We start from the raw sequence: 14361 nt of genomic DNA on the forward strand, positions 1-14361 counted from the left end.
TTAAGGTTCGAATTGCAAGGAAAGTGCCTTTTATTCCTGGTTCATAGGACACGTTCGGTCTACCTCACTTCCTGTAGTGTGTTCCCTTACTCTAATCAGTCCCCCAAGCAACATGAACTCAAACTAACAATACTATTGTTACAATATCAAGCCGCTTATTACACTCCCGTTGAGGTTAACTGTAAATCTAAATGCACAAAGCTACGAAAGTTACACACAGTGCACACTAAAATGCATACACACTATGGTTAGCTTGTTTCCCTAACATAGCTGGCTCAAGGCTAACACACAATGGAAAGCGCCCATGACTCGCTAACACTAATTAGCACGCTACTCGTGGCACATTTATCAATCAAAAGAACGGCTATTCATACAAAAACGCTTTAGGAATGTATACAGAGAAGCATTTTGACATTACTCGGTATATGCTCTTCCTACACTGCAAAAAAACAACCTTTATTGTCATAACTTGATTGTGACTTTTTTCTTCTACTCTCTAATGTGGCTACAACTTAATAGTGTATTGGAACGCGCTGAACCACACTGCCCCTAAGCGGCCAAATCCTGTACAACATGAACAGTGCTCCCAATAAAGGCCCACACAAACAAGGGCAGGACAGGACAAAATAATAATTTTAAAGAAATCGATTTAGGGACATTTTAGATAAATTCTGAATCATAGCAAATGAGAATCCTGACTATTATGACAATCGACTTTTTTAGCACACCCCTAATGAGTAGTAGGCCTATATGGAAGAACTGGGGGTCCCAGAACCAAGATGGCAGACACCACTGAAAGAGGTTGCCAACAACCATGCCAAGACCTTGTCGGACTTCCAGATCCAAACTGACAAACTGGTCATAGCCAAGCCGCATGAAATAGTGGTGGTGGATAAACCTCAGAAGACAAAAGCTCACAAAATAGATATTATTTGTTTGCCTTTATGGCGCCAATATACAGTATTTGTTTTATCACACGTGTAATGCACATGATGATATTCAACATTCTGTCCAATATATTTAATGAATGAAAAGTGTGAAAAGTGACCAAAGCCGTTTCTTGTTATAGGCCAAGTAGGCGGCATCAAAAATAAGTTATCTCAGCGGCGCGGAAAAACGGAAGGAAAAGAAAACTGAAGGAAAAAAACGGTCAAAGTAGAAAGGTTGGCACTGGTGATGGATAGTTGGAAGCGAAACTCAATTTTATTTAATTTTTAGCAAGTTTGTTTATTTGTTTTGCTAGCCAGCTCGCTAGCGTCTGGAATTTATTTATAGATGTTAACCTTCCCTTGGCCATGCAGCCCCTACTTTAACTAGTATAATGTGTAAATTGGGTACAAGCTTTAAAAATACACTACATCACAATTTTGAATATAAAAACAGATTCATTTTAATATTCTGTATTACTGCGATATTACTGTAATTAAAAAACTAGGAATATTCACTCATAGTCTGTTTGCTTGATAACCCAAGAAGCTATTTTAAGTTAGTTTGTTTTACTTGTTGCACTTTAAAATTGAGTTTGTTTTGTTGTATTCTATTTAAATGAAACAGTTTTATTTATTGATGTAAAAACTTAAGATGCTTAATTTTAACTGTAGTCTGTTTTGCTCATAAAGTCTAATAGATTGTGGTATCTTAGGAGACCATCTAAAGGGTTATTGTAGTTTGGCAAACTAGGGGCCCCCAAACAGCATCTTGCCTAGGGCCCCCATGAAGCTAGAAACGGACCTGAAAGTGACTCAAAGTACACACTGTGATCAAGAAAGTACACTGCCGCTGCCAGTAGTGGCTACAGAGGCAGTGCTGCACTCCAATGGTGCAATGCGTAGAAGAAGCACAAAGAAATACCAGCAATGTCCGGCTGGTTGAGGACGCACAGATTTAGCCGTCAACTTGAACCGGGAGTCCCTGGCGATCTCTTCTATTCACTTGTATTGAGTTAAATGGCTTCAATAACTTGCCGGATTCTTGATCGAATTTTACATAGTTGTTAGAAACATCACACATGTAGCTATGATACCAAACTTGGGGATTTTTTGGGTAACAGGGGCTTTCATAACATAATAAATATAAGGTAAGAACAAATGTTTTTTGTTTTTTTAATTTTAAAGAGAGATCAGCCAAAAACAACAACAATAACCCAACAACAATGAACTTGAATATTACATATTATTTTGTTTTTCTTTCCATAACATTGTTAAACAGTTTGGAATTAATTGAAGCATAATTTACAAATTTGAAAACAAATGCTGGTAATCATAAACTAAATTTTGACTTTGATTGCAACATCGATTTAAATCAATTCAATTAGACTAATCAGCTTTTTATATTAGTGCCTCACCAATCATTTATACAATTAGTTTAATATGATGCACATAGACTGAGACTGTGTCATAATGTATATCCAGTAGAGATGGAGGGGTTATTATTAGGGCCCAGGCAGCGACCACTGCGAGGTCCCTATTGTATCTATGGAAATTCTTCTTTTTCTTCTTCTCCGAAATGAATCGCTAATTGGAGCCATATGTTAAACCCAACAGGAAGTCGTCCATTTTGAATTTACTTTCAAATTTTGTATGTTTTGGCCTATTAAAGAGGTCACATTTTAAATACCCCCCCTCCAATACCCCCCCCCCCCACACACACACACACACACACAGATTATATCCGATTGACTTGAATCTATGGGTGTTTCATCTAAGGATGAAAAGTAAAAGCAAAACTTTTTACTTCGCCACATACTGTTGCTGTGACTACACGTGCTGTTTGCCAAGAAAAAGTACGCTCATATGGGTAGGTTAGGTCCAGAGAGAGAGAGAGAGAGAGGGAGAGAGGGGGAGAGGGAGGGAGAGAGGGAGAGACAGACAGAGAGAGAGAGAGAGAGATGTCATTTGATTAATTTTAGTGACTAGTTTGGTGGTAAACTCTTTATTTCTTTATTTCTACAGTTTGTCTCAGTTGTATCCTGCTGTGGAATTGGGTGAGTTTATTTCCCAATGCAGGCATAGTCCAAGCTGGAAAATGTATTAGCCAACCTGCCTTTGCTTGGACTCAACGATGCCAGCTGTGATCATGCAGAGAGAATGAGGGGATGCCATCTACCTTGTACTGCTGGGACACTCCACACATTCCCACTGTGGCCCTTGAGAGGAGCCATAATATTCTCCTATCTGCGCTAATGGCTCCCTCTGTGGATGCTGAGATAGCAGACGTTGTGAGTGGGAAGTGGGGGGGGGGGGGGGGGGGGGGGTAAGTATTTGGCGTGCTGAAACCAATAAAGAGCATATTGTAATTAAATTGAAAATTTCTGAAGACTCCCTTGCTGGTAGCATAACTGCTGCTGTGAGAGCAATCATAATTGGCTCTCAAAACATGCATAATTGCCTTCAGATGGCATTCTTTTACAGTTGACACTGTTGATGCAGTGGAGGGGCAATTACAAGATGAATACAGAGCCTATTTCACAATAGTTTATAAAATGAAATATTTTAAAAGTGTTTGGAATTTTACATGAATGTTTAGGATGATCTTCTGACCCGCAAATTGTTGCAGTGATCTGCATCTGCATCCGTGACTTTTGTATTATATTGCAAAGTCATTTTTCTCATTACCTCTGTGCTTGTCAAATTACACTAAACACAGTGCTTTTCATTGTAGGTACACTTGGGATAAAACACTGCACAGCTATATTTAGCATTTAATAGTTATATATATATGTATATATATATATATATATATATATATATATATATATATATATATATCCTCTTGAAAGTTATTTTTCAAATAATAAATCTGTCAACTCTAAAGCAACTTGATGAAGATGTCCTTATATGTTGGTACAACTTCATTTTCTTTTCCGAAGTTCTATTGTAAAATATTTCCCAACTGCTATAGGCCACTGTAGGCTGACAAGAAAACTGCACACACAAAAAAAGAATGATTGTCACAATCTTTGCCTCCTTTGCACAAAGTAGACTATCAGTGGTTTCATAATTGCTAAGGTAAAAACCTTGCACTTTGTTGTTAATCTACCGCTCCCTTCAACATTATCTTATATTTAGGTATAAACATACACACATTGTAGCCAATAATATGCAATTAAAAACAAAGATCATTAAAAAGTTATTGGTGTCTGCCTAATTACTATAACTTTACCTCATTTATAATGAGCGTATATGGGTATCGATTTGAAGCAAATCTCCCTTTCCTCCTGGAACATGCAGGTAGTTACTTTGTGTTAAATCATTAATATAGTAATGATTTTTCCAGAACACTCTCAATTAAGAGTAGAACAGAAAATGACCCTTGAGACTTGAAGCTCATGCTCTTGTGTGATGTTCTAAATATATGCTGGCTTCTTTCACAAGAGAATATGGATATGGCCATTGTGCATTTCTGTGTAACTTTTAAGGTGCATCAAATTTGAATGGGAATTTTTTAAATGTCAAAATATTAATTTGGCTGGCATTACATTTTGTTTCAATTATTTAAAAAATGTCTTTAACAAAATTTGAGGAAATCTATTGAAATTTAGGGGTGCCACCAAACACAAACTTTTGCGAATTTGTAAAAAAATTGATATTTTTAGCGTAATTGTCCAAAGTTCATTGGGAAATGTTAAATACATTACAGTTTTTAACACTAGTATATTCTCTTGGGTCATCAAAGTTAATTTTGTTTGTTTTCCCTTAGAGGGAACTTGGACATTCCTCAGAAAACAACCTTAAAAAAATCTACATGAATTCGTAATTCTGTAGACATAATGAAGGAGGTCAATGGGGCATACCTGTGTGGACTTAGCCAGATTTTTTTGAAGTGGTGATGGAAATTAGACACATATAAAAGTTGAATTGATTTTATTGTTACACACAAGAAGCAGTACTGACACACAAAGAGGACAATCTCTCTTTAGTGGCTAACCAATAAAAAAATAAAAGAGAATATTAACTAAACCCTAAACTTAATTGCTCAGTCAGTGAAGGGGGCCCTCCACGTTACCATTGCATCATCCACTCACCCACTGGATATGTCTCCCTAAGAGTTTAGTTTAGTTTATTTGGTCATAACAATCAATAATAATCATTAAAAAAGCAATATACATATTTCATAACAATTAACAATATTGCATTTTTATATGCATAATTATTATTAATTGAGTTACACAGTTTCAATTTACATTCAAAATGATTCCACAAGTTGACTCCTTTCACCGACATACATCTCTGTGTGTCTGTTTCTGAGTAACAATGCTATTCAAGGATTAGCTTGCCTTTGCAGCTGCGAAGGTTGGGTTGTTGGCTGCAGTCAAGTTCAACTCTCCTGCAGCACATTCTGCAGATGCTGCTCCTTCCTGGCCACTCCAACAAAATTAGATGTGAGCTTGACACCACGCTTGGCAGTCATTGACCACATTGATTGCACGTACATTGAGCTCACTTTTTATTTATTTTTTATGCAGCATTGGTAGCCCACTTCATCCTAGCCTTAGAAAGAAAAAAAATGTTGACATGGATAGTGATTACAATCCTATCTTAGCATGATGTTACTCACAATAATTGGGTCATTTATTTTAGCTTCGGTGCTATTTTGGCCTTCAAAATGTTTTTCATTTAAAGCAAAAGTAAGGAACTTTCAGTTTGTTGTTTATGGCGGCACCATATGGACAAAAGCGGTAATGTTATGTCTGAAGGAAGACCACATTTCACATGAGGACAAGTGCATTGCGTTGTTTTGTTTTTTAACTCATGCCAGCGAGTGAAAGCCGGGACAGTGTTGACCCTTGACTGTCCTTTTTTCCGGGTAGCTTCCATTTTTCTTTTTTGTCTCCCCAGACAAAACATTTAAAAAGTAGTTTTGCAGCTTCTGCCAGGAAAGCAGAAATCGTGCGTCAACATTCCAATTGACTTCTGTCAACTTGTAACAAATAGGTAAAGGGGGAGTGACATATGCCATAAAGCAGTCAGCAAATGTTCCTACCATCCTCCTCAAAGTTGCTTCGTGCCAGTAAAAATGATACAGACCCCCTCAGGCCATGGCAAAGGTACCATTCAACTCGTTTTAAGATGATGTTTTATCAGAAGAGTTATGAAAATATTTGATTATGGTTGAAAAGTTCCTTAGTGCTACTTTAATATCAAACAGTGTTCATTATATAAAAAGAAAAACATATTGGCCCAGCTCAACACATTATGATGCAACCATTTTTGAAATAGGTTTGTTCACTAACTAACCTAATTGTGGTTAGCAAACATTTGCTAGCTTAGTTAGCTTTACGTAATGGACACAAAATAAACACACAAAAATTAAACATAACACACAATTACTGATATGTTAGTGTAATGTACTCAACATTAATTGGCTCATTAATAGTAGATATTTTGTGCTATTTTAGCTATGAAACAGTTCTGTTTCCTTTAAGAGTCAAGAATTTGTCATTTAAAATCAGGGTTTATCAATGGCGTCATTCGACCTATTTTACGGGGCTCAAGCCTACTTAAAATGTTCTTAAGCTCTCCCTAAATGAATTGGTTGTGTATTTATATATATATATATATATATATGTGTGTGTGTGTTTTTTTTATTAAAAAGATCAAAAACCTTAAATATATAGTATACAGAAAGCTTAATGAACTAAATATTCAGGCACAGAACCTCATTATTCATGTACATATAATCATAAATCCCTTGGTTTCCCTTTACTTCCAAGAGTAAGGTCGTTCACGCTTCTCGTGTGTCATTATCCAATCCATTCCACTTAATCATGTCGAAAACGTCCTATTAGTAAAAATCCAGTCCATGTTTTCACTGCGTCGTCGACTGCGACCATGCTTGCAGTTGACAGCAGAAAGTCCCGTGCTATATTGTCTAATAATTACTCTACAATGCATGTGAAGTTCCTTACTAATATACAGATGAAGCAGGTTTTTGAAAAGAACCAACATGTCTGGGAAGCAGATGGGTTGGAGCGGGGGGATATCATTTCCCTCTGCTCCATCTCACCTGCTCCCAATTTTAATGCACCATACACACACACTTGTATATACACTGGGTGGGGTCACATCCACGGTGTAGGTGTAGAGTTCGCCAGTCGGCGAGCTGGCAAACTCAGTAACAGGGTTAGCTTTCACTAGGCACGCTGAATCAGTGGAAGCTGATGTCTGTGGATCTCACTCTGCTTCATCTATCCTTCCTTCCTTTCCTCAGTCTTTCCTTTGGTCTCTTGAGATCTCCCTAATTTGTTGGAATTTAGATGTTTCTGGGGTTGGTGAAAGATTCTGGTTGGTAACCCGGTGGGTAGTAGGTGATGTCTGGTTGGTGCTGGATTTAACTTTTCTTTATTTTCTTTGATCCTTCCTCGGGTCTCCTGACAACTTCACGACAAGCGGGATTCTATTCGGTTTAGGTAAACGGTATGGGATTTTTAATAGGTTTTAGGTGAATTAATGAGCACACATGCACATGTGCACACACGCACATTCTCATGCACATACAAAAAAAGAGAGAGAGCAATGATGATGACATGTCGAATCGGTAAGATTACCGAATGAACAATACTGAGCTCTCTCTCAAAAAAAAACAAAAACATGTTGAATTGTAGGAAACAGCACGATGAGTGGAGAGAGCAAGTGTCGAGCGATACCTACTGGAAACGTGAGTGTAGACAGTGAGAGTCTAAGAATCATATAAAACTCAATATGGATTTGATATAATGAATATGAAACATGAGTCAAGGTGAATCCTTTAAGACTAATTTAACCTGAGAGTAATGAACAGAAAGTGGAGATATTCAAAACTAAATTAAGGCTGACTGCTATAGCACATGTCTTACACAAGGAAATTCTGTCTGCTTTACATAATTAAAAATACAATATTTTAAAGCAAAAAAAAAAAAAAAAAAAACTCCAAAGAACTAAAGATACCTACAAAATATGGAAATAAACGTTTATATTTGAGAGATTACTCAAATTTGTGAATAAAACTTACAATGTAAGAAAAATAATTTGAGGTTAAAACTTTGAAAGATCTCACTTATAGGCATAGTGAAAAGCATAGTTTTTAACCTGAAATAATAAAAAATATATATATATTCACACTTTAATATTAGTTTCATATTTAATTAAGAAGTCATTGAGTATAATTTCCTTCAAGTCACATATGCACCGAAATGTAACATATGACTTCAGTATTTGGGAGCAAACAGGTACTGTGCTTTGAGCCTGCATACAGTTTTTCGTACACTGTACACAATGTGTGTGTCTATATATATATATATATATATATGGTACATTTTATAAAAATGGTTCATGTGTTGGTGTACCATATTAAAATACTGACAGAAATAACACTTCAAGCCTAATGATGACTTTAATTTTTACACAGTATTGTATTCCTTTTATCCGTCTGTGCATCTCCTAGGGCAGGGGTGGGCTAACTCGGTCCTCGAGGGCCGAAGTCCTGCAGGTTTTGGAGGTTTTCTCCTTCCAACACAAGCTGATTCCAATTAACAGGATCGCTATCAGGCTTATACAGAGCTTGCTGATGAGCTGATCATATATCAGCTGTGTTGAAGAAGGAAAACATCCATAACCTGCAGGACTACAGCCCTCGAGGACAGGAGTTTGCTCAGCCCTGTCTTTGTTATGATGGAACCATTTTTTGAATAGGTTGGTTTAACTAGCCTAACTGTAGTTAGCAAATGTTTGCTAGTTGATGTTATGATTGCAAAAGTAAAGAACAAAAAATACACATCAGATATGATAGTGAAATGTAATAAGACTATACATACTCAACTTCAGTTTCTTGAGAAGCACAATTAAAAAAAAATAATACATGGTGACACCCCTAAACCATCATATATTAAATAATTATTTTGCATGTGTAATTTCTAGTTACATTGGAACACTTTTGGCTCCCAGCCATATAAAAAAAAGTTTTTTTTATGCACTCTAACAACCCCCCCCCCCACACACATATATATATATATATATATATACCAAATAATACATTGACAGCAATGCAAATAGCCTTAGTAGACTTTTACTTTTAAGTTGGCCCACGTTGTGCCGTGATGCCTAGCTTGACTTGACGTTGCTTGACTTAGATGTTCAGGATATCTTTAACGTAGTTTTGATTGAAATTGTAGTTGTGACCAACATCAACACAACGCTATCCCAAACTCAATCGCTAATTTAGAACACTAAGAAACCACTGTCATTGCATGATACTGCAGAAGTCTCCAACGTAAGTGGCTAGCAGCTAGCTGTTAGAATTACCAACGAGTGCCTGGCTGGTAGCCGTAAATTAGTTTGACAGCTGGTACCTAGCTTACTTTAAATTGTTTTTCAATATTCTGGACCAAGGCTACTTTGTAATTCACTCTCTATGTTTAAAATAAGGGAATAAGCCTTAAATTGCACTTTGAGGTCTTTTCATTATATATATATACCCCCCCACCCCCAAGTGCCAAGGCATTTTGGTCCCAGTGCGGTAGTGCTTCTCACCTTTTTCACCCCTTACCGTTTTCATGCCTGACACACAACTATTTACTTTGCTATTGTATGGTCGAGGGCTTGAAGATGGAACTTCTGCCTCTCAGTGCAAAGTCTTTCCAAATCCGCTCCCGCGGCATGCAAGGACGCTAAAAACAGATCAGCGCCCATATACACTAGCAAAGAACAACTTCGGAGTCAACAAGGTTGCTTTTGCTGTAATGTCCTATTTCGCGGAACTGATCAATGACGTCATTGATCAGTCGGGCAAATTTTGACATTACAGGCAATCATCAATCATGCATAAAATGCCAAAAATCGCCCCAGCATGACCAAGTTGGATTTCGCTAGACCCATTGTTTTGTCCCGTTTTTAAGCAGGTGCCATCCCGGCAAGCCAGTTTTGGGCAATGTGTATGTCAATCACACAGTTGTCATAGCAATTCATACGATAAACACCCATTAAAAGGGCATTTAACTTGAATTTGTTCCTATTTATTTCCAAATTCACGTTTGATTTGTCATTCACATCCGCATCTAATAGATAGCAGGCAATAGGCAGCAACATTATTTGCACTTAATATGTAACAAAAAACAGCGAGCAGTGGGACTTTAGGGCATTAAATGCTCAAGAGATATTTTTAATGCTCCTTTAGTAGGCATGTTCTCCAGTTTTAATTGTGACTCAACAGAAACATTTACATTGGTCCAATTTTGCAACTTTTTTTTAATGATTCATGATTGTACATGCTAACTAAATGTGCTACTAGTGTACCAGACTGAAGCAATAGTTTCATCCGTTTGCAAATAATGCTTAAATTAGGACGTAGGTGTGAATGTTTGTGTCTTTGTGTCAACCATGTGATTGACTGGTCATCAGTCTAGGGTGCACCCCGCCTCTCACCCTTAGTCAGATGCGATAGGCTCAAGACCATCCGTGACTCTGAGCAGTTTACATTAGAAAATGGATGGATAGATTGGTGAACATTGTCAGTCTTTTATAATTGGAATCTTACAACTGTGTAATCTCTGGTCTGCAATTCAAACCCATCCATAGCCCTCCTCAATCGTCCCCCTATCCCTAATTAAAACAAAAACCCTCCTGCAGATCTAAACCATCTCAACATGTGCAAAAAAAGCGGTCTCAATCCCCCCTCCCCTGACCTTCAGATCAAATTTTTCTCAGTGGGTACACCACAAGGTACTTGTTCTGATACCATTCCCAACACCATGTGTTTCTTCCAGGAGGGTTCTGGGCACTGCCATTCCACAATGCATTTTTTCCATGCCAATAGTCTGTGCCAGTTGCCACCCCTATAGCACAGAATATTTGTCCTGACACTTTTTGTTTTTTGTTTAACTTAGAGCCTTTCTGGGGGCCCTGTGCAAAACAAATAGCATACAGGGTTCAAGTGGTAATATACAAAACCCATGTCTCTCATTTTCCTTTCACTCAGGCCCGCAACATTCAGGGGAATCAGGAGGGGCTTGAACAAAGACCTTTGGAGATGGGCGTGGATTCACTATCCTCTCTGTTACCACAGTTTACAACTGCTTCCTTTTGAAATGCTTGACATTTTACTCCCTTTTTGTAGATATAGTTGTCTGGTACAGTGCGTCATCTTTGTTTGACTTCATCACATGCAAAGAGCCATTTAATGTCATTGCCAAGGCAACCAGTAAGTTTTTGGTAACAATGCACCAAACAGCCAGTTAGTCAATGGAATGTGCAAAGTGTCAATATAAATCTATCAAAGCCCGCTGGCTCCCATTCAGAAGATTATTTTTCATATGTATATGAGAAGTTTGGTTGTATTACTTTCTCACACATTTTGGACAGCTAGTGACAAACTGGAATAGATCTCCGGAGACCAGAGGGTGAAGGGTGTTTTATGGGGTGACTGTGGGTTAGAATCTGGTTAAAAGGGCAGAGGGAGCTTTTACAGTATAGAGCTCAGTTTTGGGTGCTCCTGCATTTGGCTTTGGGATTAGGATTGTTGGCACTTGAATAAATACGTTATCGCAAGGATAATGTACACTCAACAAATATCAAAACACACAAAAATATCAAATGTCTAGTCTAAAATGAGGGTCTATGACCTGTAATGATTTTTAACTTGAGGGTCTGTGACATGAACGTGAGATTCCTTGGTGTTGATGGTTCTAATAGCTGTCACAGCAGGCATTTCTGCTCATGTGACATTATCAAAATGTTCGTATGACAGCACACCAATTATGAATCCTGACCAGAAAACGTTTTGCACATTGTTTTTTTCTGACTTGACCTTTTACTGAGGCATTCCTCCGATATATGTCCCGTCTAGTGCCATTTTGACTTGGCTCATTTTGAGATTCATAGTTTTTTTCCCCTCCCTGTTCCCATCCCAAGGTAAATCCCATTCGGTAGATGTTTTGTCATAGAGGCTTGAGAACGTTTGCGATGCACTTGTGTTATTTATTGTCTGCTGACAGCGTCATGAATTCTGAGTCAAAGTGAAACTCATATTGTTATCAAAAGCATAAAACTCCTATCACTTTAGGTGTCACTGCGGATAAAAGAAAATGAAACAGGTACTCATAAAGGCAGGGGGCATCATAAATCAGCAGCAGGGCTAGTACAAGGAGATGCTTGATTAAAAAAAGGAGAATTAGGTATTTTTGTAAAAGTGGCAAATAACATTGATCTATGCCCCTGTCAGTGGTGGGGCTTGACACTGTTGTTTATTCTTTATGTGTATTTATGGTTTATCAATCTCTCTGTGTAGCACACAGAACAATATGAGTGAGGACAGAGCTGCTTCTCAGTGGCCTCCCATGGCTCTGTTGATAGGAAAAGGACATACACAAGATCACAGTTAGACTTCTAGCACATTCCCAGCAATAGAAACACATTTCATAAACGTATCATTGTTGTTTCTAGGGTGAACTAGCAGAATCAGGCTGCTGTTTTTCAACACTGCCATGGGCATTACGTTGAAATTCGAGGTCATTCAGAGGTGAGACACCTCACAATTTTTTTTATATGTGTCTGTAAGGTAGAGTTAACTCAATTTTGAATCAAAACCCCTTCCACAAAACCATTTCTGGATGTCTACCAAATGGAAGGAATAAACCGCACGCTCATGAAATTAATGTCACCTTTTATTTGAAAATTATTGCACGGTTATAACCTTGCACTGTTGAACATTGGAGTTGTTATTCAACTGTATTTCCATGGAAAGATATGATGCAAAGAAACATGCTGTAAATTCTGCTGTATTTTCTAACACACTATCCTTGAAAAACTGTATGACATTTTTAGACTTCACGGGCTCTATTTTTATAGACTGGCGCTGTAACGTGTTATGGTGTGGGCCGAATGCAGCCATGGACTGGCACTACTAGATATACCAAGTATGGAGCAAAACTAGGCTGAATGTCCACTTTTACTCATTTTATTAAAAGACGACAAAAATATGTTTTTGGGCGCTATCACGCCTCTCGAATAAGCGTACAATTCTGTACACAACTGCTCAGGGTCCATGGCAAAAATACAATGAAAGAGAAAATGAAAAACAACAAAAACAAATAGGCAGTGCCATACTATGGATTATTACAGTGCGCTCAGTGCATTTTTTATCATTTTACTTGTAGTTTACACAAGTGTCAGCCACCTTTCTGGGATTTTAAGATGACCAATTGTCATTACACTTTGGCATTGCAGATGTGAAGGATAATTGATTGCTTTGAATTCATTTGGACAGAATGTTTACTGATAAAGGCTACTTTTGTCATTATCCCATGGAGGTCTCAGAGAAAGTGGGCGTGCGTTTAATCCGAAGAGGCGGTGCGGGGGTGGATCCGCTCCTAATGACGTCAAAAAGGGCCAACAGCTCGTTTTCTCAGGTTGGTAGGGGCTGGTGCCTGGAGAGCAGAATGGCCTAAAATTTACTCATATAGGGGAAATGGAGGAAAACACAACTTTGGTCATGTTTTTGGTGAGGAATTAGCATTGATTAGGAAAAAGCGCCAACAAGTTGATTTTTCACATTGCTGTCCCTTTAAATAATCGTAAGTATAACTTTGATGTCCAGTTTTGTGGGTGAACTTGCCTCTAGCTAAAGTGAATTTGACAAAAGAGTTAGAAGCTGGCTCCTAGCTTGTTCAATTGCTAGTTTAGCAATATAACTTTATCCTAGCTAGCCCATACTTACCTTGGAGCAAACGTAGGATTGCTTGTTTATCTTGGAGACATTTAGCCGGGGATGAGGCTGTCCACGCTGTGTAATCTACTGAAGATATTGCTCCACTTTTTTGGATTCCTCATGTCCGATTTACACAATCTATGGGCATATCGCTTCACTATATGCTTGTTGGAGGTCCACAGCTTGTTGTTGGTATGGTTTTATTGAAGCTGACAAAAGTTTTGTGGAACGATTTTACAATGGATTTCAATAGAGCGGATACAAACTTGACGGACCTTGGCTGTTTGGGGGCGTGGTTTGCGTAAGATCAATTGCCCACATCACATTTGCGGCGGACCACATCATCCACAGGGGAAATCATGCAGTTTACCTCCCATCATGCCATACACGGACCCCTGCGAGTCTATTTCTGTTTCTGCAACGTGCACGGGCGTACTGCGCCCCAAGTCGCCGACCGGCCTGATTTTGATGCAAATGAGGGATGCCATTACGATTTGCCGGGAAAACACTTTGTCCTATCCCACAAATTCGCACAACGGCGTAAAAGCCCCACTACGCCTAATTCTACCTGCTCAAAGTCTACAAAAACAACAAAAGAAAGAAATCTCCACCCATCCGCACAGTTAGACTGCGCTTTGCGCTAGACATGCACTGGGAACATAAACAGGGCGTTACATGTCGTAA

Source organism: Leptonotus elevatus, chromosome 6 (genome assembly GCF_054856555.1).
Source record: "Leptonotus elevatus isolate MCC_2025b chromosome 6, RoL_Lele_1.0, whole genome shotgun sequence".
Classification (NCBI taxonomy): Eukaryota; Metazoa; Chordata; class Actinopteri; order Syngnathiformes; family Syngnathidae; genus Leptonotus; species Leptonotus elevatus.